The sequence below is a fragment of the Euprymna scolopes genome, chromosome 26 (assembly GCF_053919585.1).
Source record: "Euprymna scolopes isolate OS-2025 chromosome 26, ASM5391958v1, whole genome shotgun sequence".
NCBI classification, from domain to species: Eukaryota; Metazoa; Mollusca; class Cephalopoda; order Sepiida; family Sepiolidae; genus Euprymna; species Euprymna scolopes.
The window spans coordinates 110,610,781-110,623,262 of NC_136507.1; the positions used below are offsets into that span (position 1 = coordinate 110,610,781).

The 12,482-nt window shown below is 33.9% G+C and overlaps 1 protein-coding gene across 12 annotated transcripts in view; it reads left to right on the plus strand.

The window, feature by feature from the left end:
- The window catches only part of LOC145248365 (CTD small phosphatase-like protein), a 574,218-nt gene that overhangs the window by 531,510 nt on the left and 30,226 nt on the right, over positions 1-12,482 (plus strand). The gene's annotated exons all lie outside the window — the stretch shown is intronic.

The following is a 12,482-nucleotide window of genomic DNA, read 5'->3' on the forward strand; positions in this document are numbered from 1 at the left end:
CGGTTAATATAACACTTTTGAACACCCATGCATAACTGCATTACCCAGTCTGAGATTTTGCCTATGCACTCAATTCAGCCATGTATCGTTTCTTTAGCAAACAGATGTATTTTCATCTACAGTTGCCCCTACATCAATCAGCCAGGTGTTTTTTTCTTCTGCCCAAGTGGATCCTATATTTAATAATACTATTGAAAAAGATGTGCTCACAATTTATCTCACTTCCAATGATGGATAAAATAGTGATTTGTGTCAGTGTTGCAGAATCAGAGGATTTGGAAGAAATGACTCGTATAAATGCTAGAAGTCAGTCAGATATTTTCATCTGACTCCAACTCGTCTGAAATCCAATTAAATTGTTTAACATGTTTTGTCTGTTTATTTTCACTTAAAATTTTGTTTTGAAATATGAAAGGCTAGATTTTGTGGCTTGCAAAATTATGGGAGCTTAGTTTTAAATTGATAAACGATTTGCATTATCTTGAGATTGAATTATTTTGGTCAAGTTTGCAACTTTTCTCAGTGATATATTTTAGCTATTTGATCATAATTGGTCTTCTGTGATCCTCACATGGTTTATAAGCAATGACTATTTTTACCGCATTTGTAAATTTTTATTTTTCATACTGACATAAAAATAGTGAAATAGACTAGTTTTAGGCTAATATTAGAGCTATTTATTCAATATATTAAACAACACACACAATAAAACATTATTCAGAATTACCATGTAAGCTGTAACTACAAAAACGTATTATTACTCATACAGACATTTTGACGTTGAAACTAATTACATGGAGTTATATAGTCATACTAAATCAGCAGTCACTTCTCTTAAAAAGTGGAATGTGTTAATTCTGACTGAAAATCCCAGATTGTGTGACTTTTGAAGCCAGGCTTAAACTATATGAGCCATCAAAATTTTGTGTTATGCAAAGCTGAATGTCTGTCAAAAGTTCCATAAAATGGCAACAAAGAAAAATTAATGAGAAATTGTTATGTCTATTAAATGGAAGGATGGACAAGATACTTGATGTTTTACAGACAACTAAAGTTTTTTTGAATGACATTCATGCACAGATTCATGCAAAAGTGGATCAGCTTACAAACAAAACGATGCCATCATTGTATCTTCTTTCATCAATAGTATCAATCATATAAACAAACCAAAACCGTTAGGGCTAATTCAGGATAGACTGAATATCTAGCAGTGAATTATTCTACCCCACAAGTTGCTTGCAGTAAGTTTATAGATAATGTTTGTAAATTCAGTGTTAATGATGGTCGTACCATCCTACAACTTTGAGTATATTATTAGAGTCTCCTTGTGAAGTTAATCTTAGCAATACACATGGATGATAAAATGTTTGGGATAATCAGATTTCAAAAGGGTTCTGCTAAAATCGTCATATTTTAAAAACCTCAAAATAAGTCCTCAAAATATCACTGTTTTGTTCAGAAATGAATATACTTTCAAATGAATAAATAAATGATAATATACATTATGTATTTTAAGAGTTTTAAGCAAAGTGATAAAAATGTTAACATCATAAAACAGCATTTTCGGTAAGGTTTTGTAATGACGTGTCCTGATTTGTAAATGCTTCTACCGTGTTTGTATTAAAAATTTGTCATGAAATTTGGAAACTAATCAGAATAGATGCAACTTTTAATAGTTTCGGGTGTCCAAATTACTTTTAACCTCTCTTTTTTTGTTGTATTCACAAAAAAGACTTCAACGTGACAAGTATTGAAAATTTTGAAAAATTTCTTCAGACACCCACTGTTAAATAAATTGATGCTTTTCCTGTTTTTATTCATTAAAAGTATAATTGTATGTTTTCTTTTGTGGTAGTTAGCAATTTAAAATCATGATACCCGGAAAAAAAAAAAAAAAAATCAAAAACTATCTGTAGCAGCAGCAATACTATCAGCGATAGCATGGCTGTAAACAGTTTCTTAACTTTTTATTCCTGAACAAATTAAAAAATTAAAACAAAAAAACAAACAAAAAGAATAAAAGTATGAATAGAAAAAAATGTTCTTGCATGTTAGAGCTATTTTGTTATTAGAACATAATTAGCTTAATTAGAGCTATCAATTAGGTTATCAGAATATATAATTAAAGCAATCCCAACCAGTCCAGCATTATTTCTGATCAAATTTTAAAAATATTTATATGGTTGAAAAGACAAGAAAATAAGCTCTGTAAATATGTAATTTGTTTCAGTTTTATCCATTGCATTTAACAGCAACAGTGAATTAAACAGTGTTTTGTTTTGGACAACCAAAAATGTGAAATGATTTATTTGGTTCACATGTGTGAGTGGTACTCCCCCCATCCCCACTATATATATATTTTGTTATTTTTGTCCTTTTTACAATTTTTTTCAGTGGATTATATTTGAATGGGGTATTTTTTTATGAGAGTACCCAGCAAAGTAAAAAAAAAACTCCAACCTTCCCATGTTAAGAATGACTTTCGGAATAAACATCCCCAACTCCTTGTGTTAAGAACAGCTTCTAGGGTTGGAGTGTTTATTCCAAAAGCTGTTCTTAACATAGAGAGGTAGGGGTGTTTACATTACGCTGGGTACTGTTGTAAAAATAGACCTTGAATGGACACTAATCCACCCAATTATTAAAGAAAAAAAAGTTGAGAAATAAAAAAAAAAAATGTCTTAAACTGGAAAGTTTAATGAAATAATGTGGCACTCAAACAAGAAGTGTAATTGAAAATAAAAATCAAATTCGTCCAAAATTTGTGAATGATTTGTTAACTTTAGCAAAAAATGTTTTTTGATATTTAATTAAGTAAGCAAAAAAAATACTTGATACTTTTCCAAACGTCATGTTTTCTGTTAGAGTGACATCACTTATTTTAAATAAATTTATTTTTGCTTGTCGTAACTCTTTCACACCCCTTATTTACGCAAGTTTACATATTTAAAAATAATTTGATGCTCAAAATCTGAGGCATAATATTTTCAAAAGCCAATAATTATGAACCATTAACCATAAATATGGGTATCAAACGCCCTTTTAAAAAAACAAACTCTTGATCCTACCTGTTACCCTATGTATGAATGGCAAGCTTCCTCCTCCTCCTTCTAAAACCTTCTTTAGCCCTAACAATAACGCTAAGTCAGCGATCAAACAAAATTCCTTGGTAAGCTACATATAAGTGTCTAAAGAAAACAAAAAAAATAAACAGATCTTTCCTTATTAATTTATTTTTATTTCGGACTATTATTCTCATCTTTATTAGTTGTTGTTTTTGATCTTTTATTGGTTTTGTTTATTCACAACGTTTTGGCCAACTATTCCTCTGGCCTTCATCAGCCTTCGGGGCCCGTGGCGCAGTTGATAGAGATGTTGAATCTCTACGGTTCCAGATGAGCATTGTCTGAAGATAGCGGTTTCAATCCCACCCAAAGTGTGCCAAAGGTTAATTGGTCAAAAATGTGGTGAGACGACAACAACTACGGATGGCAGTGATGGCTGAGAATGCAGTTAGGAGATTCGAAGTTCCTATCCGTCGCGGTTACCACCTGACGAAGGCCAGAGGAATAGTTGACCGAAACGTTGTGAATAAACAAAAACCAATAAAAGATCAAAAACAACAACTAATAAAGATGAGAATAATAGTCTGAAATAAAAATAAATATATAATGCTCATCTCAAAAATGAATTCTAATTAAGGAATAATATATATATAGATCTTTCCTTAAAGAAAAGTGTATGATCTATCTCCCATAAAAAAAAAAGGGCAACTGTCCTAAAACGCTAGAATGGTCTCGAAATGATGAATTATTTTACATTAATTTATATGAAACCAACCCCACTCTAAATTTTAAAATTGTTTTGTTTCTATCAAGTCTTCAGGATATTCACACATAATTTCCTTTAGCTCTATCGTTATCCCAAAGTTAGAGTGGCAACCTCCCTATCCTCCCATAATTGCACAAAGGCCCTCTTAAAACCACACATAATTTTCTTTAGAAAAAAGAACAAAACAAAAAAACACACAGGATTTATCTCCCATAGAAAAAAAAAGGGTTATCTGTCCTAAAATGCTGTAATGACTCAAAATGGGGAATCAGTTACATTAAATTCTAAAATAATTTGTTTACCTTTCATTAAAGTTGTTCAAGATGTTCACATGTTATTGCCTACAAAAGTAGAATCACATTTTGGAGAGGTGGTCAGATGGGAGGTGTTGGGGGGGGTAACTGAAGGTATTAATCTACAATAATACCATAGAAATATTGCAATATATTCATTTTTTAAGCAGTCCTAGATTTAGATTTCAGTGCTTTGTACATAAAATGCATTACAATTCAACTTTTAGTTCTCTAACTTCTTATCTTTTAATGTATACATGGCATTTTTAAGCAATTGCAGTATATTTATGTGCATTTACTGCAGATTATTTGGAAACCATTAATTTCTGGAGATTTTCAGTCGCATATTCTGATTCCTAGCACAAAAATACACTTATATGCTAAATTTCATTGCTTAGTCTTCAGTTTTAACAAAGATATAACATTTTTACTGAAAAAGTAGTGTAAAAAATGTGACGAAATACATATGGAAAAATATTCAAACATGTGAGGCACAAAAATAGTCATAACTTCCTTAATTTTAATTAGATTTTAAATAATTCTTTCTTAGCTCGTCCAGCTCTTTCTGTATGTACTAATATTGAAATATTTTAACCCATTTTAATTTTTTCATATGTATTGCTAGGTTAATCTGTTTGTATGCTGGCATTGTACCTGCAGGTGGTTCTACAAATGTTACATGTAGTAGTGATGAAGTTGATATCATTGGAATACTCTTGATGTGTTATTGATTTCTTCTTGATGGCTCTGTATGCCATGGGACATTAAGGTTAACAGTGAGCTTATGAATTCTCTTGGATTTGTTCATGCGATCGAGTCCGTTAGGATATAGAAGGATCAGAAAATGTATGTTGTTTATGAGTTGTTGTTCAACCAATATGGTACAGTTTTTTGTCACAACGTTAAATGCTAATGATGATGATGGGTCCAGTATGGCTGGTCCTGATGTGTCAATCATAAAATTTTGTATCCAACCATAAAGCATTCTTATATCTACATCAAATGCTTGTGGTCCCATGGCATTTTTTCAATGTTATATGCTGTTAATATGCATTTCATTATGTTAAGTGACTTAGGTATTGAGTTTTTAGAGTTGCACTAGAAGGAAGCATCTTGCGGAATATGTGTAAAGCCAGTGTATTAGTTTGTGCAACTGTGTCTACTTCAGATTAAGGCTGTGACTACCTGGGTGATCAGTCAATTTAATGCTGATGATAGATGCCTCATTTATAAGGGGTTTCTGGCTTGATGGATGTTCACTGCCACTGAACATAATTCTGAATGTTAGGTGTTCCATCGCTGCATCTAGTTCTTTTGATATTCTTTCTTTAATTTTTTTTTTATTGCCTTTTCACCCCAAACAAGGCTTGGTGCCACTTTGATATAGTGGGCTACTATCTGGGAAATAATTGCAAGGATACGATATAGGGAGTCGAACAGTAAGATGTCTGTTTACATTACACTTTAACTTCTGCATATCAGTACAGTTGGGAAGCAGGAACCCAGGAGGGAATTCCAAAGTCTAGCAGTTCTGGGGAAGAAACTATTGGAGTAGAAGACTTTCTGGCATCTGGGGATCTCTGTGTACGGTGGGATTTTGCTGCTTGTGTTTGTCAGGGGTATTTACGTCGAGGTGGTACAAGGACTTGTAGATCGTCGGAGCATATACCATTAAAATACATGTAAAAACAGGTAGAGAGATGCAACATTTCATCAGTGGAAAAGAGGCTGAAGCCTAGCTGACAGGTCGGGACCTATTTAGTTGGTGAATCTCCTTTGAACTCTGTCCAGGAGTGATAAACTAGTAGCAGATGCACCAGCCCAATTGTGACAATAATACTCCATACATGGGCGAATGGTGGCCTTATAGAGGTACAGGATATATTCAGGCATAAGTAACTTTCTAGCACAGTAGAGAGAGACCACCTTCCTTGCAACAACTGCGGCAATGCCCTCAATGTATCTGCACCAGCTCATGTTCCCTGTGAATGTTAAGCCGAGGAGTTTGAACAAAGTACTTTCAGGTAATGTCTCATCAGCCATAACTATTGGTGGTTAAGAAGGTTTCTTGTTAATTATTGAAGGGAATAAGATTAGTCTTGCCAGCATTGAATGTTATCCATTTTTGTCTTCCTCTAGCATTTCTGCCATTGCCTTAAGTATGTGTTCATTTATTTTCCCCTCATGCCTACCATAGAGAGTGGTGTCATCTGCAAATATACCCATCTCAGAGACAATTTTGTCAGGGAGGTCATTTATGAATATTAGGAATAATAAAGGTCCAAGGATCGACTCCTGGGGAATACTCGCATTTATATCATTGTTTTGACATATGTCCATCGAGGACAACTTGGATTCTGCTCTTGCTTAAAAAGGATTTAATTATGTTAAATATTCGTCCAGTAATTCCATATGATCTTATTTTCCTGAGAAGACCCTCATTCCATGCCTGAGATATATCTAGGGATACTGTCCTACCTTTCCCTGCTTTATCCAGTGCATGGTAAATACGTTCAGAGATTAGTTAGGATATCAGCAGTAGAACAGGCTTACCTAAATCGATATTGTTGGTCAGACAGAAGTTTAATAACTGTAAGGTAGTGGACTAGGACAATTAATTATGGAATCAAATATTTGGGTGAAAAGAGGGAGGAGGCTAATGGGTCGATAATTTAATGGGTCAGTTCTTTTGCCAGAATTCTTGTAAACTGTGCCACAGAAGCAGTTTTCCAGCAGTTGGAAAACAAGATTTACTAAGGCATTTGTTAAAGAAAAATGTTTGTTCAGAAATGTTGTTGATTTTTCTGCTCACTTCGTATTCTTTGTGTTTTCAACAGCTTTTATGCCAAGGTTTTCTTTGCTGTTTTCTGGATTTATGTTTTGCTGAGAGGCATCTTCTCTCCCAGTGACCTGTTTTGTTATATGTGTTTCATGTGTCACATCCACAAGTCTTACACAGATGCATGGAGTTTCTTTCACCTTTCTCATGTTGGTAATTACTGCAATTTATTGTATCTACATGTTAAAATGGCGGGCTATGTAATTGTAGCTTGTTAGAATTTATGGCTGAAGTTCTATGTGCACATACTAATTTCACAACCTCTACAATTTTGTAGTTTATTAATTTCGTCTCCAGTTGTGAATAGAATAATAGGTACTTTTTTTGTTTTTATAGTTCTCTTGATTTTGAAATATAGTTCAAATTTTTATTGGTATAATTTAAACGATTCTGCAATATCAAGCAAATCCCAGTCTAAAGCGGGAACTAGTATTGAAATGTTAACCATTTAATAGCACTTGTGATTTTGCAGATGACAGTTTTGTTGCTGTTTTGACCTAAATTTGTGTACGTAAATCATAAAGAAACAACTAGGAAAAAGAAAGAAAATTTAGTTTTCTTTATCCTGATGCTGCCACTATGTCAAGTTGCATTGTTTGCATTAAGTGTGTTGAATAGAAGCATGGACAAGACGCTTGTTTATATTTTACAGGCAACTATAGAAAAGCTTTATTTAAATGACGTGCACACACAGGTTTACAAAAAAAAGTGAAATGGATTACAAACAAAATAACATTGTTAACTGTTTCTTGATTTTAACTATAAAGTTCATGATAACACTTGTAGGAGTTCTTCCAGTATCAGAATTCATGTAGTCTGGTGGAGTATCCAGGCAACATCACTTGAAGATACACTATTAAGACTTCCACTACTATGTTATTTTGAATATTTAGTTAGGGTTTACTTGTAGGGGGATAGGGTATCCTCATGTCAGGTTGCCTGACAAATCCCTGTACAGAGAGAGACCGTAGATACTTGAGAATAGTGTCTAGTAGGCATTTAAGTTCTCTCGTGTAATATTTGCTGCAATGTGCATTCAGGAAAAAAAACATCTAATGTCACAGGTAACATATCTAATATGTTAAATATAGTCATAGTCTTTAATGAAAGACTAATTGAAAAGTTTTTACTTGCCTCTCCATAAGAGCATTAAGACAGAAGGTTGATTTGTAATGTGGGAAAAAATATCCCCCCCCCCCATAAACACCACTCTAGATTGGAACAAAAATTAAAAGTGCCCCAATCTAGAAAGATTTCTCCTTCAATAATGAAGACAAAAGATAACTTATCAAATAAAATTTATTGGCAAAAAATAAAATGCCACAATCCATGTAAAAGGACAGAAGATGTTTACATCTATATACCATTTGATTATTTATCTAAGCGAAATTTAAACTAGAGTATGATAAACATTGTCATTACCTCGGATAGATTGATCCATGGAGTAGAAACAGACAGAAAATGTTATTTTTCCTCTAAGTAGATGAAAGGAACTCTGGTACATCTTTTGCTGGATCTTGTGGATACTGTGACATGGCGCTAGGGTGAAAACTTTTTGAAAGGTACATTTAAATTCTGGTTTACAATGTCTTACACCCCAAAATGTTGTTACTGCAGCAAGAATGTTAAAAATTGATGTCGTTCTAAGAGGAAGAGCTGGGAAAGAAATTAAGTTCCTCACTTGTAAAGTAGTAAATGATTAATTGAGGTGGTTAATTTTAATGTATCTAAAACCAAGCTTTTCTCTTTTCATCATAATCTCTCTGACCTGAAATGAATGGCTCTCGTCTTGGGAAAGCACCATGTCTTGACAAGCTTCACTCCTGATCTGAAGTGGAACACATAATTAAAATCTGTTGCCAAGATCACCAGAAAAATGGTTGGATCATTTTACCTACCATACCACAAGGTATCTCATTGCCAATGCAATCCTCTATCTTTAGAAGAGCCAGGTATGCCCTAAGATGGAGTACTGTTGGCACATCTGGGCAGGAGATGCTCTGTGTGCCTATCTTACTTTGATTCAGTTCAAAACCGTTCAAATTCAGTTCAAAACCGGCTTCGAAACCTAGTAGGTGATGCCCTTTTCTTTTCCTTGCAACCTCTTTCCCACAGAAGAGATGTTGTGAGCCTGTTTCTCTTCGATTGTTATTTTCATGGCAAGTGCTCCAATCTATAGTTCCTCCTTGCTAAACTTTCACAAAATAAAAAAACACTTGAGTAGCTACAACCACTATCAACAATTCCCCTCACTCTCTATCTGTGCCTAAGTACAAATTCCGTGAACAAAGCTTCTTTCTTAGAACTGCCCGCCTGTGGAAATGAAACACTGTTCCATTGGTCTGCTTCCCAGGTGATTATAATATGGTAAGCTTCCAAGTCCAATGTGAACAAGTTCTTGTTGAGCTGCCCCTTAAATAATACAAATTCTACCCAATCTATATCATTAATGATTACTACACTACCACCTTACATTCATTAACCCTTATGCTCAAGTGGCCTTCGGACTTTGATAACTGATGATTCCCTTGTAACAAAAAAAAAAAAAATTCTAATTAATATTGCTAACCTAAGCGTTCATTTATCTGAAGCACAATGAAAGCAATTTGGAGAACTGGAGACATAGCTATCTTTTTTATGACAAAAGAACTTCAAGAAGAGGATTATTTTATTCTGGAATCTTTTTGACAGAATTTTGACAAAGATAGGTAGTTTACATGTAGAGACAACATATGATTCCATGAAGTAGAGAGGGGTACAATTAGTATAGCAATACACATGGCCGTTAAAACGCTTTGGATAATCACAGATTTCAAGGGATTTCTGCTAAAATAGTCATATTTTAAAAACCAATGCACTTTAAGTCTTCAAAATACCACCGTTTTGTTCAGAAATGAATATACTTTTAAATGAATTAGTAAATAATAACATACATTATATATTTTTAGAGTTTTAAGCAAATAAAGTGATAAAAATGTGAACATCATAAAACAGCATTTTCGGATTTCTAAACATTCGTACCGTGTTTCTGTGAAGAATTTTTTTAATGAAATTTGGAAATTAGCCAAAAGAGATGTCATTTTTAATAATTTTGAGTGTCCGAAATTCATTTGACCACTCGATTTTTGTTGTTTTAAAAAAAAGATTTCAAAATGATGAGTATTGAAAATTTTGAAAAAAAATTTCTTCGGACACTCACTATCAAATAAAACAATCTTTTTACTATGTTTATTCGTTAAAAAGATGATTGAACAGTGTTTTCTCTAGTGGTACGTAGCAATTTAAAAACATAATATCCGAAAAAATCGTTATGAATTTGAATCAAGACTTTTGTAGTATTAGTGATAGTAGCAGCAGCAGCAATAACATGGCGTAAGCAGACGTTTTGTTTTTGTTATTTTTATTCCAAATCGATTTTTTTAAATTGAAAATCTGGTTATAAAAAAATTTTTCTTACATGTTTAGTTAGAGCTATTTTGTTATCAACCATACAAATATTTTTAAAAATTGGGTAGTAGTAAATTTTAAAATATTTCAACAGGCAAAAATGTGAACTATCATTGTTTTGGTTCACGTGTACAAACGGTAACACACACTTCTAATTTTCGTCCCTTAAAAAATGTTTTCAGTGAATTATTATCGAATGGAAACTAATCTACCCGATTATTAATAAAAATAGAATAAAAAAATAATCAATATTTAAATATTTGTAGGAGGTGCTCAGTTAAAAAATAAAAACAGTAGGAAAAGACATGAAATGTAATTAAAAATCAAAATAACATTAATTCAAAATTTTTAACAATTTGTCAGCTTTAGCAAAATCTTGTTTCTTTTTTTATATTTAAATAGAATTTAATACTTAATATTTTTCCAAGCATCGTGTTTTCTGTTAGAGGGACGTCACTTTTTTAAATAACATTTATTTTTGTATGTTTGTCATAATTCTTGTAAAATTTCACAATGGGTATCAAACACCCTCTTAAATGTAGAATAATCAAAAGAACTGTAGTAGTCAATAACACACAACAATAATAATAATAATAATAATAATAATAATAATAATAATAATAACAATAATAACAGCAACACTTACCAAGAGTCCAGCTTATGGCCGACGGGTTAGAGAGGGGAAAAAAAAAAATATAAAAAAAATAGGGTAAAAGTCCCGTTCAAAAATAACAGCAGGAGGATAACAGCAATAACAATTTTAACAAATAAAACAAATTTAACACGGCAATAACAATAATAATAACAATATGTGAAACAATCGCAGGAAAAAATAACAAACCAACGTGATGATAAAGACTCGGCTTATGCACAAGACTGACACCAGATTGAGCTTGGCTGAGGGCTTGTATTTATGTACAAGCATATCCAATCAGGTGACTCAGCCAATCATAATCCAAAGAATAGACTGGCCCATGTGTGCACAATGGAATCTCCCATTGTGCCATAAATAGTTCTCCTCTTTCATGAGAGGAAACTTTAGTCTTTGCCAAGTTATCAACAACTTGAACGCTGACCGAAAGTCTACTACACAATCCAATATGGCGCTACAAACAGGATTCGAGACAGAAGATTGGGAAGACTATTTCCTCAAAGCAGGCATTGCTGCCGATTCCGCCAAGAGCTACGCTGCGACTTTTGTGAAGGAAAAACTGAGGAAAGAAAACCTTCAAGTAATGGATCAAGCCATGCTAAGGGAATTGGGAATCACAACAATGGGAGAAGCTCTGTCTATCCTTCGACAAGCCAAGGAGCCCGCTACCCAGACCACCTATGCTAAGGCACCAGCTGCCAGGCCTCCCCAACTTCATCTCCAAATGACCCCTCAACAATTCAGAAAATTTTGGATTGATTGGGAAGTATTCACCAGAATAACGGACATGCCAACTTCTCAGGCCAATATCCAGTTATACAGTTGCGCTGATGAATCCGTCCAAAACGCAATCATAAATACGTACCCTAAGTTCTTCACCACCAACCCAGACAAGCTGCTAGAGATGACAGAAGCATTGGTAACTCAAAAATCAAATCCCATGGTCCATCGGATGACATTTGCATCTATATCACAGCATGAAGATGAACCCATCCAACAATACCTTGTTCGTCTTAGGTCCACGGCCGTAGTGTAATTTCTCATGCCCCAACTGCGATCACGACCTGTCCGACATTTACATCAAGGACCAATTTATCAAAGGGATATCGAATGATACGCTTCAGACCGATCTACTGGAAAAATCCGGGTTGCTAAGAACTCTCAACCAAAATATTTGTCATGCTGAGGCATTTGAGTCTGCACTACGGGACCAAACCGCAATGACTGATACCTCAGACATAGCTACAGTCCGGATGTCAGTATATCGCAGGCAAAAAAAAAACAGTGCTGTACGGACTAGCAGAGGCAATATTCACACTAGCTCTACTGCTACTCACAACGATAACATTGCTGATAAAGAACTCCGTCAAACCTGCATAGGTTGCGGTAGTCACCAACACGGTACTCCAAGGACAAGTGC